General features: G+C 31.4%; 1 long non-coding RNA gene across 1 annotated transcript; it reads right to left on the bottom strand.

Moving 5' to 3' along the window:
* Window positions 1-7,834: 7,834 nt before the first annotated feature.
* LOC133801762 (uncharacterized) lies at window positions 7,835-13,961 on the bottom strand. Its single transcript, XR_009876953.1, has 3 exons — window positions 13,785-13,961; window positions 10,782-10,822; window positions 7,835-8,087 (listed from the first exon to the last, which is right to left on the bottom strand). It is a non-coding gene; the product is annotated as an uncharacterized LOC133801762 (long non-coding RNA).
* Window positions 13,962-18,748: the final 4,787 nt, after the last annotated feature.

The following is an 18,748-nucleotide window of genomic DNA, read 5'->3' as shown; positions in this document are numbered from 1 at the left end:
AATTCAGGAGAAGTTTGCAGATTGAAGAAGGCTCTTTATGGGCTTAAACAAGCTCCCCGAGCCTGGTTTGAAAAATTCTCCATCGTGATTACTTCTCTCGGCTTCCACCCCAGTGCACATGATTCAACTCTCTTTGTTAGGTGTACTTCTTTTGGCCGCACTTTACTCTCTTTATATGTTGATGATATGATTATCACCGGTGATGATGCGAATGGGATAACGGAGTTGAAAACGCACTTGACTCGTGAATTTGAGATGAAAGATTTGGGTTCCCTACGGTACTTTTTAGGGATAGAAGTAGCTTACTCTCCTCGTGGCTATCTTCTTTCTCAATCTAAGTACATTGCTGATATTCTCGATCAGGCTCGTCTCTCTGATGCTCGCACTGTTGATACCCCTCTTGAGCTTAATGCCAGGTATTCTTCATCTGATGGTGTTGCCTTGTCAGATCCCTCTCTATATCGCACTCTGGTTGGTAGCCTAGTGTACCTTACTATCACCAGGCCAGACATCGCTTATGCAGTTCACATTGTCAGTCAGTTTGTTGCATCTCCCACTACCGTTCATTGGGCAGCTGTGCTTCGTATTCTTCGATATCTTCGGGGAACTCAATTTCAGAGTCTGCTTTTTCCATCTACGTCTACTTTAGAGTTACGTGCCTACTCAGATGCAGATTGGGGTGGTGATTGTACTGATCGCAAATCTACCACTGGTTTTTGTATATTTTTGGGAGATTCTCTTATTTCTTGGAAGAGTAAAAAACAGACTGTTGTCTCTCGATTGTCTACAGAAGCAGAATATCGTGCCATGGCCTCCACTACCGCTGGAATTTTTTGGTTGCGTTGGTTACTTGCTGATATGGGTGTTATTCTCTCAGATCCCACTCCGATGCATTGTGACACTGTTAGTGCTATTCAGATTACTCGCAACTCCGTTTTTCATGAGTGCACGAAACATATTGAGATAGATTGTCATCTTACTCGTCACCACTATCAGAATGGGACCATTACTTTACCATTTGTCACTTCCGCTATGCAGATTGCCGACTTGTTTACGAAGGCTCATACTATTTCTCGTTTTCGTTTCTTAGTTAGCAAACTCTCGATGCTTCCCGCAAATGCATCGTGAGTTTGAGGGGGATGTTAATAATATAAGTTTTATTAATATGTAAGGGTAGTTTAGTCTTTTAGCCTCTCATTATTTTGGCTATATATTTTGTTGCTCTTGTACTCTCCTTTTATCTCTTTTGACATAATGAAAACCTAGCCTCCCTTTTGATTCTTTCTCAAATCTCCTTTGTCTATTTTGCAAAATTATCAGAATTTACACAATATTTTAATATATATAGTGCTCCCTTTCACCATTTAAAATATTTGCCATTTAATTTAAAAGTTAAAAAAATTACAAACTTTGTCATGTTACTTAGTTTCACTAATAAATAATTATATTTTATATATAATGTTGAAAAATCTTATAAGTTATGGCCGAGTTAAAAGACTCACTTTCTTATACAATATCTAGTCTTCGATCGATTAAACATAGAGAGCCAATTATTCCAACTTAGTTTACACGTTTTGATTTTCTCTTGAGACTATAATGAATTTATTCTCAATAGACAAAATAATATCATCAAAGCAGTATTAGTTATATTAATTTCCACCCTACTTTACATGTTATACCTTGTCCATTATTTTCTCTCGTCTCATCTATTGACTTATTTTTTGTTCTTAGTTAGTTTATTCTCTATACAACTACAAAAATAGGTTTTAACTTCGATTTTTACATAATAACCAAAGTTAAAGGGTACCATTTAACTTCAATTATTACATAATAACCGAGATTAAATGTATTTTTTCCTTAAAAAATATTTTTATTATTATTTTGGTTTTTATAAAATATTTTTATAATTATTTTTTAATTCTAATTTGTAATTATTTTAATATTAATAAATATATTTAAACATTCCAATAAACTTAAAATAAAACAAATTCTCAAACTATATAAACTTAATGTACATATATATACACATTCATACAGAAATAAAAACTAAGTACCACATAAACATTTAAAGTGTTCATACAACTAAATATGTGAAATTTGTTAGATTAATATGAAAGTGGGCATATGAACAATTCTATATACATGTAGGCGGAATTAATATATAGAATGAACATATACAAAAAGGATCGAATATTGTATACCTCCAGCCATTGCTATTGATAACCTCGATCTAGCTTTAGATCTACAAAAGAAAAGAAACAGAAGTTAGAACGAGTACACGGGCTTCCAAGCTCTCACTAACTCTTTTAGATGGAGTTACTGAAAGTCAGAATGAGCAGCGAGCTTGGGGACCGGTACTCTATATTTATAGAGTGAGACCTACCATCAGAGTCTCTGCCACAGATTGAGATGTTTCCTCAATCAGTTGGGATATGAAAAATCGAGTAACAACAAAATCAGGTAACAAACAATGTTGACCATTAATTAGAATATTTTGTCAATAAATTAAATATTGACTTTAATATATTAAATCAATTAGTTGATTTCATATACCAAATAAATAATATTCTAACATTCTCCCACTTGGTCAGCATTTAAATTAATGTATTACTTAAGCCCGACGATCATCCCTGTTAGATAATAAACACATGAATCATGGCGATAGGTCCTCTTTTTATGACGAGTATTATCTTCCATGTATTACAATATATTTATCACATAACAATGTAATTTATGTGGCTATGTACTTAAACGAATAAACCTTATGTTTATTCAGGTCCTGTGAAGATAAAATTTTCTCAAATAAAATTAAGATGCGCATAAATATGAGAAAACATCAAAATAAGAGTTTCATTGATAATAACTTCAGATTGTACAATAAATTTACATAAGGGAACCAAGTCCCATGCTCACTACGTGATCCTTGAATTTATGAGGTGGCAAGCCTTTCATCATAGGATCAACAATCATCAATTCAGTGCTAATGTGTTGAATGACCACTTTATTTTTTTTAACACGTTCTCTCACAGCTAAGTACTTGATGTCGATGTGCTTGCTTCGACTACCACTCTTGTTGTTCTTAGCCATGAATACAGCAGCTGAATTGTCGCAGAACATTCTCAATGGCCTAGATATAGAATCTACAACTCTAAGGCCTGAAATGAAACTCTTTAGCCATACACCATGAGATGTAGCCTCAAAACACGAAACGAACTCGGCTTCCATAGTAGAAGTAGCAGTCAAGGTCTGTTTGTTACTCCTCCATGATATAGCTCCATCGGCAAACATAAATACGTAACCAGAAGTTGATTTACGTGAATCAGTACAACCAGCAAAGTCTGAATCTGAGTAGCCAACTACTTCTAGGTTGTTAGTTCGTCTGAACATGAGTTTGTAATCCTTAGTACCCTGAAGATACCTCATAACTTTCTTTGCAGCTTTCCAGTGGTCTAATCCCGGGTTACTCTGAAATCTTCCTAGCATTCCGGCAACAAAGACAATGTCGGGTCGTGTGCACACCTAAGCATACATCAAGCTTCCAACAGCAGAAGCATATGGGATGTTCTTCATTTCTTCCTTTTCAAAATCATTCTTTGGACACTGGCTCAAATTTAATTTATCACCCTTAACGATAGGAGCAACACTTGGTGAACAATCTTTCATCTGAAATCTCTCTAAAACTTTGTTAATGTAGGTTTCTTGAGATAGACCTAAGATACCTTTGAATCTATCTCGATGGATCTTAATGCCAATGACATAAGACGCATCACCCATATCCTTCATCTCAAAGTTCTTTGAGAGAAATTGCTTCACCTCATGTAGCATGCCCTTATCATTGGTTGCAAGAAGAATATCGTCCACATATAAAACAAGAAAACAAATCTTACTCCCACTGACCTTCTGGTATATACATTGATCCATGACATTCTCTTCAAATCCAAAAGAAGAGATGACATCATGGAATTTTAAATACCAGTGGCGGGACGCTTGTTTTAAACCATAGATGGACTTTTTAAGCTTGCACACCAAATGCTCACCATCACTAGAGGAGAATCCTTCTGGTTGTTTCATGTATACCTCCTCCTCTAGGTCACCATTTAGGAAGGCAGTTTTCACATCCATCTGCTGTAGCTCTAAATCAAAATGAGCTACTAATGCCAGGATAACTCTGAGGGAATCTTTCTTAGATACCGGAGAAAAGGTCTCCGTGTAGTCAATTCCTTCTTTTTGAGTGAATCCCTTAGCAAAGAGTCTCGCTTTGTGTCTCTCAATGTTGCCTAATGAGTCTTTCTTTGTTTTGAAGACCCATTTACACCCAATAGCCCTCCCCCCATTAGGCAACTCAACAAGATCCCAGACTCCGTTGCTTTTCATAGAATTCATTTCTTCATTCATGGCATTGTACCACAGTTCCGATTCTTTGCTATTCATAGCTTGTGAAAACGTTTCTGGATCATTTTCGGCTCCAATATTGTAGTCAGATTCTTGCAAATACACAATGTAGTCACTAAGTATCGCCAATTTTATTGTCCTAGTGGATCTTCTTAAGGCTACACCAGCAGGCTCTTGAGGAGCGGGTGGTTCAGCTTGTTGTTCAACAATTATAGGCAACTCTTGAACAACTTGATCCATTTGAACTTCATCATTGACTTGTGGATCTTCAACAATTGGCTGTGGTGGTTCAACATCCATTTGGACTGCAGGGGTGTTATCGACCACAATCAATCTTGCTCTTGAGGTGGAGGGTTCTGAAGGATCTTTCTCAGAACCTAAGTCCTTGGATTGATCATTCCCACTAATCAAGGCATTTTCAAGAAATTTTGCATTCCTTGATTCCACAATTCTAGTGCTATGAGATGGACAATAAAACTTGTAACCTTTAGACCTTTCAGCGTAACCAATAAAGTATCCACTTATGGTCCTTGGGTCCAGTTTCTTTTCTTATGGATTGTATACCCTAACTTCAGATGGGCATCCCCAAATGCGCACATGTTGCAAACTCGGTTTCCAACCTTTCCATAATTCAAAAGGAGTTTTGGAGACTGCCTTGGTTGGAACTCGATTTAATATGTACACGGATGTCTTTAGAGCTTCAGTCCACAAGGATTTAGGAAGTTTAGGGTTGCTGCTAAGCATACTTCGTACCATGTCCATCAATGTTCGGTTTCTCCTTTCTGCAACACCATTTTGCTCGGGTGTACCGGGCATGGTATATTGGGCAACAATCCCATTTTCTTGAAGAAACTTTGCAAAAGGACCAGGTGCTTGTCCATCTTCAGTGTATCTACCATAATATTCTCACCTCTATCTGATCTCACTATCTTAATTTGCTTGTTGCATTGTTTTTCTACTTCAGCTTTAAATATCTTAAAGACATCTAACGCTTCACTTTTGTTATGAAGTAAGTAGATATACATGTAGCGTGAGTAATCATCTATGAAAGAGATGAAGTATTTATGACCATATGAGTCCATGTCTGGACTACATATATCAGTATGTATGATTTCTAATAGGTCGGAACTCCTATGGACACCACTTTTCTTAGACTTGGAGGTATGCTATCCCTTAATGCAATCCACACAAGTATCAAAATCAGTAAAATCTAAGGTATTGAGTACCCCGTCATTTACTAACCTTCTAATTCTATCAATAGAGATATGTCCCAATCTCCGGTGCCATAATATAGAGGAATTCTCATTCATAACACATCTTTTATTGCCAGCGTGAACGTGCATAGTATTATAAGTGGTATTGTTTTGTAAATTAAGGCAGTAAAGACCATCAGACAAAATACCATTTCCAACACATTCAGATTTATTATATAAATTAAAAGATTTTTCTGAAAATGTAAAGGAAAAACCAAAAGGTACAAGTCTTGAAACGGAAATCAAGTTTCTAGAGAAACTTGGTACATAAAATGTCTTTTCTAACTTTAAAACAAAACCGCTACTTAAAACTAAATGGCACGTTCCTATAGCCTCCACATGTGAGCCCATCTTGTTTCCGGATAAGATGCTTTGCTCACTTCCCACTGGCTTCCTTAGGTTTTGTAAACCCTGCAAGGAATTTGAAATGTGAATTGTTGATCCAGAATCAATCCACCATGTGTTAATATTAACATTAGCCATATTAGATTCATAACATACAAATGAAATTGGATTACCTTTGTCGTCCATCCATTTCTTGAACTTGGCGCATTCCTTTTTCGCATGTCCCTTCTTTTTGCAGAAGAAACATTTGATGGAATCCTTCTTTATATCGCCTTGGGGGGGCACTTTATTTTTCCCCTTGTCCTTCTTGGATGGTTTGCGTTTCTTGCCTTAGGTGGCCATGTGAGCACTTTCACCTTGTTCCTGCAGGAGCCTTGCTTCTTCTTGAGCACACATGGTTATCAGTTCATTGATACTCCATTTGTCCTTATGTGTGTTGTAGGAAATTTTGAAAGGCCCATATTGAGGTGGAAGATGGTTAAGGATGTAGTGGACCAGGAAGGTTTCAGGAATGACTACATCGAGTTTCTTCAGTTGAGCAGAAATGCCCCTCATCTTTGAAATATGTTCTCTAACTCCTTTGACACCAGTGAGTTTTGTGGATGAGAACTGGTGGATGAGGTTGTTGTAAAGTGGTTTGTCCGAAGTGTCGAACTGCTCATCGATCAATTTGATCAAGTCTTTGACTTTCTCAGGTTGCTCCACCGATCCACGCATTCCCAGAGGGATCTTGGACATGATGAACATGATGCTGAGGCGATTGGACCGCTCCCATTTCTCATATAGTGCGATCTGAGCAGCAGTGCTAGTCGCAGTGATTGCAGCAGGTTCGTCCTTCCTTATTGCGTAGTCCATGTCGGCGCAGCCTAAATGAAGAAGAACTCGTTCCTTCCAGATTTTGAAATTATCACCCCTAAGCTCAGGTATTTCAGTAAGAATTTCAACGAAACTAGAGGATGATGAAGAAGCTGCATGAATAGGATTACAAACTTAGATTTAAAAGATTGAGGCTTAATGAAGTCATGTTTTACCAATGTATAACATGCTGAAGAATGAAATTTTATTAAACAAAAATTGCCTGTGGGCTAAATTTTTAATTTAATAAAATTGGATGTAAAGGATGATAGATTATTCAAACGAATTATTTGGGATAAAGTAAGGTTTGATACTTCTATCTTTATTAAACTTTATGATAAAACTATTAAATTAATTTTCATAACTCCTGTGGGTAAATTAAGAAAATTAATTTAATATATTATCCTAATTAATTATATAAATATAATAAAATCCCTGTGGGGGTAAAATTGTTATATTTATATAATCAATCACAATTTTGTCCATTATGTGATCCTTTCAAATTAATATATAATTTTATATAATTAAATATGTTGTGGCTACTCCCTAATCATGTAAAATTATATGGTTCACTAGACATTATGTTTTAGGCTCTAGGAAGACCTAAAAACAATTTCGTTATAACATAATAGGCAATCACAGAGAGTAGTGCTCCTAGTGTGGTCGTCTGAAGATCATTAAAAACCGTTCTAGATTGAGCATTTGTCTCAGTTTCATGCGTTCTTATGTCAACCACAAAATTGTTTATGAATTATTCATAATTTTATTCACCCTAAATGTTTTATGAATATTTTATGAATAAATTATGAAGATTAATGTGCTAAATATTATTCAACCTATCTTAATGTTTTGAATGTAATCTAAATATATCTAGCACAATAATGGAATATATATAATGTAATGACCCACTAATCTAGACTCTTGGACCATTATCAAACTATACATACAAATTCTTACTAAAACATACATTTGCGAAAATACCATAATTTATTATAAACTTGTAGAAACAAATGTTACTTTCATAAAAATAAGTAGGATATGGGTACCCATTGTCTTTAAAACAAAAATAACTTAAAGTGAAAAGAGTTACATAGAAAATGCGGAAAATACATGTAAAACCATAAAAAAGTAAATACAAGACTACATCCTCGAATCGAATAACGCTCGGCCCCTTGACTCCATTCACCATCGATACACATCCTCTAAGCGTCACGAATCTTACCGCCTCTAAAGCTTATTTTCCTGCACATAAAACAGAAAGGAATGAGCCTAATGCCCAGCAAGGAAAATCTAACACATAGTCATACACATAAATTTCATAATAAACATATAGACATATCATAACACTTAATACATACACTTATTATAATGGCCATTATTACTTGGGGTCCCATAGACTAAACAAGCTTATGCCCTGAGATTAGTGGGGTCCTACTAGCTAAGTAGGCATATGCCCATAATCTTTTTGGGGTCTTGTTAGTCAAATAGGGCATAAGCCCAAGCCTACAAACATACACATTCATAACATATTCATAACATATCATATAACATAACATAACACATAAGATAACATAAGCAATGAATATATAGATTCTATCCTATTTTCCTTACCAAAGTTACCGGGATATGTGGACTGAGTTGGGACTTTTTGGAACACTCCTAATAACCATTAGAAAGAGTGAGTCTAAAGAAGAAAGGAGATGAAATGAAAGGGATGGAAAGACTAAACCATTTGAGAAACATGCTTACCGAAACTTATGTGCTCAAGAACTTAGATTCCCTAAACAAAATGAAGATTAAGGTTAGAGATTGAGTAGAAGACTATGAGAAAGAAAATAACATAATACAGAAATGAACTAGAGTTTTGGTTACCTCAAAGACTTGAAAGACCAATCTACACCTCAACCGAAATACTATAGAACCTCACTTCCCAAAGTGTTTGATAAGCTTATGATTTCCCAAACCAGGTGTTTACACTCTCACACTCACTTAGCACTAGCAGCTTCTGAACTTAGAGTAAAAGGTGAATAATGGCTGGGTACTAGGTCTTATTTATAGAGTTTGGGAATGAAAGTATCTTGATTTTACTTCAATAAAAATAATGGCTTTTTAGGTGAAAATAATTTGAATAATCGTTCAGCAAAGGCTGAAGACTCGTTCAAAAGATGCTGGACTTATGAAGGAGTTTGAATGGCTGAAAGGAAAAGAATTCAAAAACGTTTGAACATATGCTGAAGGAGGCGATATATCGCCCCCTGTAGGCGATATATCGCCTGGGCCAGTATGCCCGAGGCGACCGTGCATCGTCTCGTGTTTTTCGTATCTACATGCTGCGATATATCGCCCCCTATAGCTGCGATATATCGGCACACGCTGAATATTTAAACATGAAATTACACATTTTTAGCTAAGTTTGAATGGAGCAAACAGCCTTGACTAAGCCTTCAACGTATTCAAAGCTGCTGATTGGCCCTATAACATTCAAACTTTACTCCTTATTAAATTTAATCATCAAAAATACTTAATCCTTAATCACCATTCATAACATGTGCTTAAAATCCTATTGGTTGATATCTAAACCTTATAGTATAATAAATATAATCCTTAATATCAGTCACATTAATCAAACCTTAGTTTAAACTTAATATTCTTAAACTATAGGTTAAACTTAGAAAATCTATAAGTACTACTATGAGTGTCCAAATAATTCCCGGTCTGAACCAAAAATCCACAGTAACAAAGATAATACTATACATACTATAATACTACTAAATATTAGCTAAGTAAAGTTCTTGGACTCTACATATAATGTATTTAAAATTATAAAGGCATACATATAAAATTAAAGATAATTATACTAAAAATAAATTTTGCATGAATAAGAACAAAATAATCATACAAATTAGTATAATTAATTATATGTACGAAAATACAATAATTCCATATATATATATACTTAATGGCAGAAAAATTCATGCTAAAAAAGACAATAACATCATTTACTGATTTCGTGAATTAATAAAATAATTGCACAAACTTAATTGTAAAAATTAATTACATTCTTAAAATAGCACAATTATTTAATATTGCATGAATAAAAGATATATATACCATACACCAAAATCAAGTAATTGCACATTTTAATTAATTTCCAAATATATAATTTACCAAAATTATATGTTTTAATTAAATTGGCAAAATAAAATTTATTGTCCAAATTAGTTCGAAATTGTCTAAAGAGATTCATGACGTTAGATTGATTAAACAACAACAAAAAATCAAACTTTAATATCAAAATTGTTTTTGGCCATAACCGGGTACATGAAGGTTGCAAAACTGATTTTGGATTCTCAAAACTTGATTTGGAGACATAGATCATTAGAAAAAATAATCTGAAGGATTTCTAAGTACTTATGTGGAAAATTAGTTTTGAAACAAAAAATCAAAAAATGTGAGACATTAAAACTCTCTATCAAAATAAAAAAAATAAAAAATTATGAATATGGCCCTCAAACAATATATAAAACTATATACACGAATATATAATATATGTGTATAGATGAAGACATAGGCACATCTATAAATCATAAAAAAAAAATATGTGTATAATTTGTTTATATTGCCAAAATATGTTAGATATAACATATATGTAAACACAAAACAATACAAAAACAATAAAATTACCAAAAGAAATTTTGTTAAATGTAGGCCAACAAAAAATGTAGATATATGTATATATATATGAATATGAATATGAAGGCATATATAAATCAAATAAATATATATATGCAGATAAAATTAGCAAGGCAGAGATGTAGACTGGCGACTGATACCAAATATATAATATGAAAGTGGGCATATGAACAATTCTATATACATGTAGGCGGAATTAATATATAGAATGAACATATACAAAAAGGATCGAATATTGTATACCTCCAGCCATTGCTATTGATAACCTCGATCTAGCTTTAGATCTACAAAAGAAAAGAAACAGAAGTTAGAACGAGTACACGGGCTTCCAAGCTCTCACTAACTCTTTTAGATGGAGTTACTGAAAGTCAGAATGAGCAGCGAGCTTGGGGACCGGTACTCTATATTTATAGAGTGAGACCTACCATCAGAGTCTCTGCCACAGATTGAGATATTTCCTCAATCAGTTGGGATATGAAAAATCAGGTAACAACAAAATCAGGTAACAAACAATGTTGACCATTAATTAGAATATTTTGTCAATAAATTAAATATTGACTTTAATATATTAAATCAATTAGTTGATTTCATATACCAAATAAATAATATTCTAACAAAATTCACCTAAGTAATTATTTAAAATATTAAAATTTCTTATGTTTAAATATTTTTTAAAAAAATTAAGCAGAATTTTCCCAATAAATTTACCCTATATTTGGTAGAAACGTCCTCTTCCCTTCTCTTCTCTGCTAATCAAGTAAGACTCTTCATTATATATGTTTATCATATATGTTACGTGCTTAAATCTTCTTCTACATTTGACAAAATGTACATTACTATTCTCACTTCAATAGTTTGTCACTCTAAAATTCAAATAATATCACGTGCATTATTAGATAGCAGTACAAAAATAAAATAACTAAATGAGGGCTGAAAGTATAACATTTTCCACCTCAGTACTCAATTAGTCAAAAATTCCTTCAGCAATCAACCATTTTATAAAATAAGTACGTAGATAACAGAAATTTTTTGTTTTAATGGTTTTTTTTTAATATTAACTTTAACGGAATATTTTTATATTTAACAGAATAATCTTATATTTAACATTAATTTGTAAACACTTAAACTTAAATAAAATAAAATAAATAATTAAAAAATTAAAATAAGATATTTTTGAGATATTTTACAATAATAATTATTTAAAAATAATAAATAATTAAACAAATTAAAATATGATATTTTTGAGATATTTTATAATGATAATTGTTTAAAAATAATAAAATTATACGTTTTATAACTTAAATAAAATTTAATTAAACTTAAACTCACTTATTAGAATAATATCATATTAAACATATAATATAATTTACTGTGAATTAACAAAAAAATTACTTTTAAAAAATAGCAAGAAACTTAAATTTAAAATCCATTTATAATATTTAATATTACATTAAACATATAATACAATCTCTTGTTATCACTCACAAATTAAAAAACTAGAACAAACATAAGTTTAAACAAAAATAAATAAATTATTTAATTAAAATAGGATATTTATTTCAAAATTTATATGATATTAATATAAATTTAATAAAAATAATTAATAAAATTAAGGAAACGTATATATTGCGCGTTGCTGATATCTAGTATATATATAAATATATATGTTATATATGATTGACTTAAACAAGTCGATCACTTCATGGAGACTATTATTATTTAAGTTTCAGTAAATGTAAATAGTAATAGCATATATATATATATATATACGCTTTCAAAACTGTTGAAACATCTTCTTCTGCTCTTAAAGAGGCTTTGGAAAAATGAAAACCTCACATTAAATTACATGAAAACTTCATTACGTCAAGTCAACTTAAACAAATGACTTTATTGAGTCTACTATTATAGGGAAATTTCACTCTTTATGCATAATAATTTCTAATATTATAAAAAAAAATACTGCTATTATTAACTATTTCATTTTGATACTAAACATTCTTCATCTACCCAAAATACCCCTCTCATTTTTCCACCCAAAAAATTTTAACATCTCATTTCTCTCTCTACACTCTCGGTTTCTCTCTCTCACTCTCTCACGAGAAACCCCAAAATCTCGTCAAACCCAACCCCCGTTGAGCCCAACCCCCATCGAGCATCTCAGGCGACCCATCTCCCCTGTCTCTCACCTAACTACATTGACCTCCATCTACCCGTGACCCATGACGACATATTTCTTTCGAACCCAAGAACAACGACACTGATTTCCTCCCACGGTGACAGTCAAATGTTAGATCTCGAACCCAACTCCATTTTTAAGTGAAATGCATGTTGAATCGGTGGGTTTTGTGGGCTTTTTTTTCTGGGTTTTAACCAGTGGCTCGATAGGTTCGATGGTAGATCGATAGTAAGCTCGAAGGGGTATATGGTTAAGCTCGATCAGAGCTCGATGGGGTGTATGGTAAAACTCATAGGAGCTCGATGGGGTATATGGTTAGGCTCGATAGGACAGTAATTGGTTAGGCTCGATGGGGTGTATGGTAGGCTCGATAAGCTCGATAGGAGCTCGATATGGTATACGGTTAGGCTCGATAAGGTCTATGGTTAGGCTCGATAGGAGCTCAATGGGTATATGGTTAGGCTCGATGGGGTCTATGGTTAGAGTTGACATGATCGATAGGCTCGATAGGATATCGATACAAGCTCGATAGAACATGAATTGTTTAGGCTCGATGGGGTCTATGGTTAGGCTCGATAAGTTCGATAGGAGCTCAATGGTTCTGATTAAGGAAAATTATGATTTTTCTTGAAGTTAGCTCGATATGAGCATGAGATCTTAACGGAAACCACACCATCTGCCTATTATCGAGCCCCTATCGAGCTCCCATCGAGTACGTATCGAGAAACAACTAAACCAAATAGTCAAGGGTCCAATCAAACCCCTATCGAGTTCCTATCAGCACCATCGAGAAATAAATGATATACCTATCGAGCTATCATCGAGCCACTATCAAGCAGCATCGAGCTCACAACTTAATCGTCTTCTACATAGCATCGAGCCCCTATTGAGTTGTTATCGAGCTCCTATCGAGGAAAACTGTTGCAGAAAACTCAGAAAAATACAGACTGCAACATCTCTATAACAACCCTAAAAAACACACAAATATAGGCTCAGATATGTTCGAAATAGCCAAAAAAAAAAAAGTAAACAAATAGTACCCAAGAAAAAAAAAAGAGCAATCTTCTTACCCATGGTTTTTCTCCTCCAAAATCCCTCAAAATGGATGGTGCCTTTGATATTTGGATCTTTATAGAGACAATAGAGATGGCTAACAACGATTTCAACAAGAAATTTGGAACCCACCATGGGTTTTGGTGATGGTTTCGTGAGAGAGAAAGAGAGAGTTTTGGTCTTCTTGATATAATGGAATGGGTATTTTGGGTAGATGGGGAATATTTAGTATCAAAATAAAAGAATGAATAGTAGTGATTTTTTTTTTGTAATAGTAAAGACTATTAAGCATAAAAAGTAAAATTCTATTTAAGTTCCAGCAGTTAATAGCATAATAAGCTTTCAAAGCAGTTGTACATCCTCTTATTATTAAATATGTAGGAAAGTAGTTGAAATGTCGTTATTATGTTGACCCAAATTAAAGGCCTTTTGAAGGATTATTTTTTCCTAAAAAATGGATGCACAAAATACCACAAAAATATCAATTCTTAACATCAATTAGACATTTCTATATGTACCTCTTACTAATAAAAGTCACAGCAACACTATATATATATATATATATATCTTCATTATTTAATAAAAGTCAAGTTTTCTACCCTAATTTACACGTTTGACCTCTTCTTCTTGGTTCTTTTTATCTTCTTGTGTGGAATGAGCTAAATATATATACATCTATTAGCATATCTTCTCAATAGACACTCTCCATACATATCACAATAATGCTACATCAGCAAATAAGTTATCTTTAACTATTTTCTCAAGAGATATCTTTTCATATTTCACAAGATATATGCTTTTTATACAAAAAGCAATGCAAAAGGGGTAGCCTTTTATGATAATAATTTTGTATAAAAACATGATTAAAGAGAAATAACGTAATAAAAGGGGCCATGCTAATTTATATAAAAAGCATTGTAAAAGAAGTAACCTTTTACATTGTTTTTATAAAATAAAAAATAAAAAATAAAATAGTGGCGTAAATACCGTTTGAAAGTTAATTACTAATTTTTTAGTAGTGCAAAATAATATCAGTCACTCAATTGTTTGCACAAACCAGTAGTAGTTTCGACACCCTATATGCACAAACAACAAAATAAAAAATAAACTTCAAAAAAATTATAAATTTATAAATTGTTTACAAAATATAATTAGCAGCATTTTCAAATATCACTAAAAATTAATTAACATAATAAATAATTTATTTATTTCTATGTAAAAAAATTATTGATAAATTTTTAATAAATTATTTTACACATTAATGATATTTTAGATAATAAGGTCTATTATTTAAAATATATATTATACATATGCATTACCATTTTAGAAAACATCATAATTTTTTAATTATATTAATTTTACGTGAATTTAAGTGTATATAATCAAAATAAAATCTTATAAATAATTTCAATAATTTAAGAACTTAAATATTACAAAATTTATATGTACAATCCAAAATATATTTGTTTCCAACACATTCTTCTTTAATATGTCCCAAACTTGGAGGTAAACACTCTTGATTCTGAGTCAAAAATGGGTTTATCGTTCTTCACTGCTAAGTACCACCACAGTCCATTAAAGACCTAACAAAACCAAAAAGGCAAGATAACATTATTAATGGATACAACAATTGAATATTTACTTTTTTTATTGAATTATTTTAATAATTTTTCTTTAAGTTTTTAAGAATTAATTAATAGAAAAATAAATTTTAAAAATTTTATAATTTAAGGGGGTGTAATTTGGTATTTGTCAAAATTCGGAGACAAAAATACTAATAATTTTATGCAATCGGTAATATGGGTACGATTTGATAGTTTCAATATTTCAAGGAGAAATTTTAACGGGTCGTATATTTTAAGGGGTACAATATGGTAGTGTCAAAAATTCAGTGGGTAAAAATGTTATTTATTCTAATATTAATTCTTTTCAAAATATCAAAAATAAATAAAAATTATTTAACTCATTAATATGAAGGGAAATTTGGATATTATTTAAAAATTATTCACCAAAATTTTACAAAAGGTACCTTTTTAACTAATCTTATAAATACATACATGTATCCAATAGAAATTTTTCGTATTAGAAAGTACTAAAGTTATATTATTATGTTTCGAAACATAAGTATATTTCCTATATAAATCACTAATCATAACATGAATTTAATTAATGTAGTTCCTTTTTGATGGTTTAATTACTTTGTTGAAAATTTTATACATTATGCCTGAGTTATATATACTATAATTTTAAACTGAAATGAATGCTATAGAGAGAGAAGTGGATTTGCTGAAATGAATGCTCAGTACTTAAACTGCATGAGCTTTGATATTTATATCATTATTGAAAATACATACAAAGATTTTGAAGATCCATAACATAAAAATAACAAATTAACTTGGATTATCAACACTAACTATATTCTATATAATAAAGTATTATTTAATTTGATGAAGCATTCTACAAAATGATAGAAGATGTCAACTGCATTGGCGATTAGCCTAGATCGCCAAAGTTAGAATTTGTGTTCTATTGATCTTCTCTTCCTTTGGTAACACCAATTGCATTCTCCATGAATGAACCAGTCATAGGGGTTACCCAATTTGATGAACATATATTCCTTTGAAATTTCCAAATCAACTTGGTATGTCTCCAGATAAATTTGAAGGTGACAGAGTTCAAATGGAATATGTCCACTCAACTTGTTTGAACGAAAGCTCAAAATCATTAGATTGGGAAGACCAACTCCTATCCAAGTTGGTACGTTTCCTACCATTTTATTTAGACCAAGATCAACAACACTTAACATTGTACAATGCAAAGACTGCAATTTTTGCTGAGAAAGAGAAACAAGGTAAAAGACCCTCAAATTTATTGGAACCAAAGGAATTCTCCCAGCACTTATTTGATTATGAGAAAGGTTATTCAAGTGGGAAAATATTGTTGATAAATTCCAAAACCAATTAGGAGTGGCATCTGATATTCCGGTTTGAGACAAATCCAAGATATTAAAGGTTCAAGTGGCATCTGATAGTTTTTTGTGCGATTTGAGCCATTTTGGAAATTGAGTGCCTAGACTCCAAGATGTTAAATATAGTATTGAAAGCCGAAAAGGTGGAATCCAAAAAATACATGATTATAAGTATTTAATTGTTAATTTAGATTTTGGCTTCTATAATGGGTTTATCATCATTTTCCGAAAATAAAAATAGTAAAAATAAAACACAAGTTACCTACAACTTAGACATAAAACCAATACGACCTTCTTTGTTTAGCATATATTGTATTTATATTTTTATATATATGAATTGTGGGTTTGTGTGGTTATGTATTACAATAATAGGTGAGATGCTGGCAAAGAAGACAAATTTTAGCTTCATTGATGCTGATGATTTCCATTCTAATTTAAACAAAGGTAAAATTTACTGATATTTGTTTATCACTACAAATCATTATCCATGTTTTTGTATAGCATACAAAATTTTATGTTTTTTCAAATAATAGAAAAGATGAAGAATGGGATCCCTCTTATTGGAGAAGACAGGATTCCATGGCTTGAAACACTTGTTTTTTTTTTAGGGCGAGCACTTTTGGTGCAGAGCTGAGTTTACTGTTAATTATGGTTGTTAAACACCACATTTTGGGGATATGTTTAGTGTTGAAGAAGTTCATTAGGGAATGGCATTTATTGAATAAAAATAACAATTCTTGAATTGACCATATGGTATTACTTTCTGCATTATATAAGATTAAAACGAAAATACCACTAACATAGATTTGGAACTTTAATGTATTCAAAATACATTTAATATAAATAATGTCACAATGCATTCACCTTCACCAATTTATTAAGGAGATTTTTTCAAAAATATTTTTTTTTTTGTTTTTTTTTAATTTTTTACAGTCCCCCATTTTTTTTTCAAAAATACTACCTTAAGTTTTCAAAAATACGTTTTTTAAAATTTTATATTTACAAAAATACAGTGTCAGTGAAACAACTAAAAAACAACAATAAGACAACAATTAAACATTAACACACTGCATACTAACATATTTTTTTTTAAAAAAAATCAAAATATATATGCAAACAACTAAATAGCAAATAGACATCAACACAACAACAGAACAACTATAAATAAACTTAAACAACTAAAAATCAACATGAAAAAACTATATATAAAATCTAAACAACACAAAAACAATAACCTCACAACAACACAGTGCAACCCATTACATTTTTAAAAAGCAACACACTGCAATACAATATCGAAAAAACAACTAGAAAATAACAATTAGACAACAACTAGACATCAACTCACTGCATTAAAAAATAACTAAAAAACAACAATTGAATAACTAAAAGTCAACCCATTACATACTAACACATTTTTTTTATAAAAAAAAAAATCAAAATATATTGGAAAACAATTAAACATAAATTAGACATCAACACAACAATTATATTTAAACTTAAACAACTAAAAAAACAACATGAAAACAACTATACAGAAAACCTAAACAATTAAAAAACAACACAAAAACAAAATGATATTAGACAACTATACATAAACATAAGCCTAAACAATATAGTGTTAAAAAAACAACTTAAAATCAATTAGATATTAACACCACAATAATACAATCAATACATTGCATCAACCCAACATAAGCTAAAAAAACAACAAAACAATAAAAAAAATTTGACAAAACAAGAAATATATAAATATATATATACTCATGTACAACATAATTACATAATATATATATAATGAAACAAATTAAATATTTAATAATTTAGTATTTATGGTTGATGATACATGCATAAAAATAAGAGTTGTAGCATATTTATCACATTTTAGTGTTTTGACTAGGCAACAAAACTAAGTTTATATTATATAGTATTTATACTATAAAGAAAACATTTAATTATAATCTTAAAAAAAAAACGAAGTGAGTGTCTACATCAAGGAAGTGTTATTGTGGG

The sequence above is a fragment of the Humulus lupulus genome, chromosome 9, assembly GCF_963169125.1.
Source record: "Humulus lupulus chromosome 9, drHumLupu1.1, whole genome shotgun sequence".
Taxonomy (NCBI): domain Eukaryota; kingdom Viridiplantae; phylum Streptophyta; class Magnoliopsida; order Rosales; family Cannabaceae; genus Humulus; species Humulus lupulus.
The sequence above is the reverse complement of the archived record's forward strand: the minus strand, read 5'-3'. Positions and strand labels throughout refer to the sequence as shown.